The sequence below is a fragment of the Dipodomys spectabilis genome, unplaced genomic scaffold, assembly GCF_019054845.1.
Source record: "Dipodomys spectabilis isolate Male_0828 unplaced genomic scaffold, ASM1905484v1 ptg000242l, whole genome shotgun sequence".
NCBI classification, from domain to species: domain Eukaryota; kingdom Metazoa; phylum Chordata; class Mammalia; order Rodentia; family Heteromyidae; genus Dipodomys; species Dipodomys spectabilis.
In genome coordinates, this window is record NW_024870919.1 from 6,681,518 (window position 1) to 6,687,031 (window position 5,514).

The 5,514-nt window shown below is 34.4% G+C and overlaps 1 pseudogene; it reads right to left on the minus strand.

Moving 5' to 3' along the window:
* Positions 1 to 5,001: 5,001 nt before the first annotated feature.
* On the minus strand, positions 5,002 to 5,114 carry LOC122124724 (annotated as a pseudogene).
* Positions 5,115 to 5,514: the final 400 nt, after the last annotated feature.

Here is a 5,514-nt window from a genome sequence, read left to right on the forward strand (position 1 = left end):
AACTATTATTAAAATGACATACTATTAAACTGTGATTTGAATTATAGTTCTAACAAATTGTGATGTAAACAACATTTAATAGAATTATGGGTAATGTTTTTTATTTTTTATTTATTTTTTTTGGGGGGGGTCCGGTTGTGGGGCCTGAACTCTGGGCCTGGGCGCTGTCCCTCAGCTCTTCAGCTCAAGGCTAGCGTTCTACCACTTGAGCCACAGCGCCACTTCTGGCTTTTTTCTTTTTGCTTATGTGGTGCTGAGGAATTGAACCCAGGGCCTCATGCATGCAAGGCAAGCACTCTACCACTGAGCCACCTTCCCAGCCCTATGTTTTTTAAACTTACCACCGTGTTATTGTTTTCTAATTGTGTCATTTGTTATACTTGATCCAAGTCACCCCTTCACCTCAATTGCTTAGTTTTCTATTTTATCTCTATTGGTTTGCTAATTATGCATTTTGTTTTCCCTTTTTAGTGACTGACATGAGGCTGAAAATCTGTATGCTAGTTTATTATTTCTTACGTTAAAGTCAAATTGTTGCTCTCCATAGCTGTTCTACTTTTCTTTGTATAGTACAGAATTTCCCCTAGTCCCACTGACTGTATTGCTGCTCTCATATATTTTATTTTATTTTTTATTTAAATTTTATTGTCAAGGTAATGTACAGAGGGGTTATAGTTACATAATTAAGGTAAGGAATTAATTTCTTTTCTAACTTGTTACCCCTTTACCCATTTTTCTCCCTCTTCCCTCCCAATGCACCTCCCAAGATCCGTTTCCAACCTATTGTTTTGTGAGTATCACTGTTGCATAGGTTCCCCCTTTGTCCTTTGTCTCACTATTTTGTTTTTTTTTCCTTCCCCTTCCCCAGTTCAGATCAACATATTTACAATAACCAGGGAATCAAAATCAAATACAGTGACTACAGGGGATAAACCATAGGTGGGGAAAACACAAAAGGATAAAAATAAATCATGTAGTACATTAAGAACAACAACAACAAAGAACATGTCTTGGAGTTCATTTCACTTAGAATCACCCTATATGGTCATATGTACATAGCTATTGAGTTATTCTACTCATCTACTAAGATTATCCTTGATGTACACAATAACGCTCCTATGCCCCAGCAATCCCACTTCTGGGCATTTAACCAGATGATCATAAACAAGGCCACACTAAAGCTACCAGCGCAATTATGTTTATCACAGTAATATTTACCATAGCTAAGATGTGGAATCAACTCTGAAGCCCCTCAGTAGATGAATGGATCAAGAAAATGAGACACACACACTTACATACACACATAGACACACGTATCATGCTTCCATCAGAAAGAAAGATACCACCTCATTTGTAAGGAAATGGAAGGTCTTGGAAAAAACCATATTAAGTGAAATAAACCAGACTTAAAGAAACGTAGTTCCCATGGTTTCCCTTATTTGTAATAATTAGTTTACATCAAGGATAATCTCATGTATTTTAATTTGACAGTTTGTTCTATGTTGAGTATGCAACATTATTACAATATTGTTTGTTATCATTTCTGCAAACAGACAGGTATATTGAAAGAATTACATTCATCTTTTCAATTACTAAAAGAAGAACAACTAAAAGAGCAACCCCTACTAGGAAGAACAACTCCTACTTACTTAGCTTCATTCCTATGTAAGGCCACTGTTGTCCCCTGTATCCTCATGTTGTACATTTCAACTCTATACCTCATACTGTATATCTAGTATCTTCTACATTGTGAACTAAATGCCCCAGAATTTCCAATTTGCTTTACTTTAAAAAAAATCTGTCTTAATATTTGAGTTTGTGTGTGTGTGTGTGTGTGTGTGTGTGTGTGTATGTGTGTGTGTTTACAAAGATCAGAACACAACATTTTTATTCATTTCGAATACATCTTTCAGGTCATTGTCAGTTGTGGCTAATGGGAGCAGTCTCTTGTTATTTTAAAGATGAAACAGAAAAAGATATTTGTTCATGTACCACAGTTGCTTTATTAGTCTGTAGTTGAACACTAAACATTGACTTATATCTTGGCTGCTCTTGTGAATAATGTGAATAACAATGAACTACAGATATATTTATGAGGTACGCAGAGAGAAATAATCACATGATTGGTGGATCAGATGATATCTCAACTTTGGATTTCTTTAGAAACTTGCATACTACTTTCTACAACGAGAATACTAAACTGTTTTTTGACCAATAGTGTAGAAAATTTCCTTTTCTCCACACTCTCACCAACATTATTACCGTTTATTCAAAGGTAATAAAGGGCAGGTTTTTACTATCTGCAGTACCCTAGACTGGCCTTAGAATTAAATCCAACCTCTTAAATGCTTGGAATTACAAGCCTTTACCACCATAACTGGATCCATTGATTTTTTGATGAGTTATAATAGTTATGAAGTTGTTTCATAGTAATTTTAAATTATATTTCTCTAATGACTTCTGCTCAAAAAGCATTAAGGCAGCATAGAAGTTGTATTAAACACAACTTTGTAAACCCACAGGCAATTTTCAGGGCTTATGGAGAACATGTCTATTCAGAACTTTTGTCCATTTTTAATCCAGGTTCTGGTTAGTCTCATCTTTAATCTCGCTAAATCAGATCAATAATTAATTCAAGGTAGTAGAAAATAAAAAAAATGAAGCAACTCTTAACATTTTTCAGTTTTCAATAACATGGTATTGCTTACATCATTTTCTGTTAAAAATTGACACTATATAACTCAATTTAGTTAGACCTGTTACAGGGCTGTAGTTTATTTATTTTACATTGATTGTTCTTTCCAAAGCCTGTTTGTCTAATTTCCCTTGGTTTCTTTCAGTCTCAAGTAGCTCAGATTTCAAACTGAAGAACAAATGGAAGGAAGCAAACAACAACAACAAAAAACTACAGTTCCTCTCATCCGATGATGCCTGTATAAGAATGAGGAAAGAGTTCATCCTTTTAAGGAGCTATGATAGGACAACAAAAAAGAATTTATTCTTCTATGACTTCTTTATCTTTGCGATGTAACTTAAATGTTGTAAAACACAAAATACTGCTCAGATACTTTTATGTTTTATCAGTTTTGCACATTTTCATATGGATTTCACCTCAGTCTACAATATTCCTTCATCATTCTGTCCCTGATATTTTTACACTATCAAGACATAACATAACCAGTTTGATTTACAGCATGAGAAGTTATCCACCTGGCTTCCTTGGAAGCAGAGCATGATCAATAGATATTACTTTTAGTTGCTCACTACATGTAATGGTTTCTGTACTACTTATGACGTTCTATTTAGTATTTATAAAAGATTGCTGGCTAAACTCAAAGCTCATTCCTAGAAGTTTATTTTAAGTATTTCACAAGTTTTATTCCCTTAATTGTTAAGATAACATTTGCTATAATGTTAATGTTATTTTAGTGTTTGGAAAAATTGTAATTAAATGCAGTAAGTGCACGGCCTAAAGACACACACAGTGGGGAAAGAAATGAGTCAAAGTTTCCGAAAGTCTTTCAGCAATACACAAAAGGTCGTTAAAATCTCTCCATTCTATTACACTCTCAATTCAATATTCATATTGTCCAAGAAATAATAGCATAGTAAATACTGCCCATGGTGATTGTTTTCTATCACATTTGTCTTCAATACAGATTGTGTTGGTGACACTGGGTTATCATGCACAGAACTGAGCTTATACATTGAGGTCCCAAGAGAGGCAAATTTCTTCTGTCCCACAATTCCAGTATCCTCTTTAAAAAGTACTAAAACTTTTAAATATCATCACCTACTGTCTTATAAGTATCCAAAAAGAAAAAAAAATCATAAATAATCACTCCAAAATGCTTTAAAATTGGAGATGCTAAAACATGCCCTCTGAAGTAAATTTTCTTCTACTTTTAACGTTATTCTGAAAGCTTTTGCTGGTTTGTCACACCTGTAATCCTAACTACTATGGATATCTACTCAGGAGCCTGAGATCTGTGGATAGCAGTTGGAAGCCAATCAGGGCAAAATAAATTCAGGAGATTATTTTTCAAAAAATTTAATGAACTAGCATAGGGCCAAGAATGGAGATGTAGCTCATTTAGTAGCTCATCAATCTAGAGAAAAAAGGCCCAGCAAGAATGGAGATGTAGCTCATTTAGTAGCTCATCAATCTAGAGAAAAAAGGCCCAGCAAGACCTTGAAGCCCTGATTTCAAACACTGAGCACTTCAACACACATTCAAGTACTTGAGCACATGCGTGCATTCACCCACATATGTATTCAAAATGCCTTCATATCGGAGTTTTGCATGAATTCCTTTGCTAACGATATTATATGAGTAAAATAAAGGGAATAAACTCTTCCATCTCAGAACATTTTTATACGTTCTTATTGTAAAAATACTGTACATAGGGGTAACACTTACATGAGCAAGGTAATGAGTACATTCCCTAACAAGCATTGTTACCTCCTCCTTTATTGTTCCCCTACATCCCTTCCCTCCCACCTCCACAAGTCCATTAACCTCCTCCCTTTCCCGGCCTCAATTGTAAAGTTCACTTTACAACATAGTGTCTTGTGCATCTCATTGTTACAATGGGTATACCTGTATCCCTATTTAATCATTTTGGTTTTTTTTTTCCTTCCCATCACCAAATTAGAGGAGAGTATATACAAGATGTAGGCGCACCAACTTCAAATACAGTGAAAACAGGTGTTATAGCATGGGGGACGAACATACAAAGAAACAAAAAAAAAAACCACACTGCACGTTACAAGTACATGAGAAACAATAGCAAGAAAAAAAAAACCACTTGTGTCCCTAACATGGGTTTCATTTCCCTTAACATAATCTTATCTGGTCATATACACATAACTTTTGGCCTTTTCTGCTTATCCTAGACATACATTAGTTATTGAAAATTAGAGAAACCATGGGACCTAAGTTTCTTTGGACTTGGCTTACTTCAATTAATAATTTTTTTTTCCAAGTCTTTCCATTTCCTAAAAAATTGGGCGATGGAATGCTTCAGGAATTTGCCTGTCATCCTTGCGCAGTGGCCATGCTAATCTTCTCTGTATCATTCCAATGTTAGTGTATGTGATGCAGAATTGTGCACAGAACATTTTTATATATAAATTATAATTGATTGTCTTTAACTAGACAATTCAACAAAAAGTAAGTTTAAAAGAATTTTCATGAAATTTTAGAACCATGTACTTCTTACATAAGTACACATTTAAGAATAAAGTCAAGATTGACATGTCAAAAACAAAATAATTCCAGATATTTGTTGTTCAAGAGATGTGTAGGAGGAGGAATTCAATTATTCTATACAAGGGACCTGCCATAATGAACACTGCAGCAAGTGTTAAGGTTTGTTAAAAGTTTTAATGTTTTCAATATATTTAATTTTGGGAATTTGCTTATATATGCCAAAAACTGGGACTGTTTGGCAGGTCATAATACTTTTCTATAAAGTATTTAAGATTTATGGTAGCAGATAAGTACTACTAAGT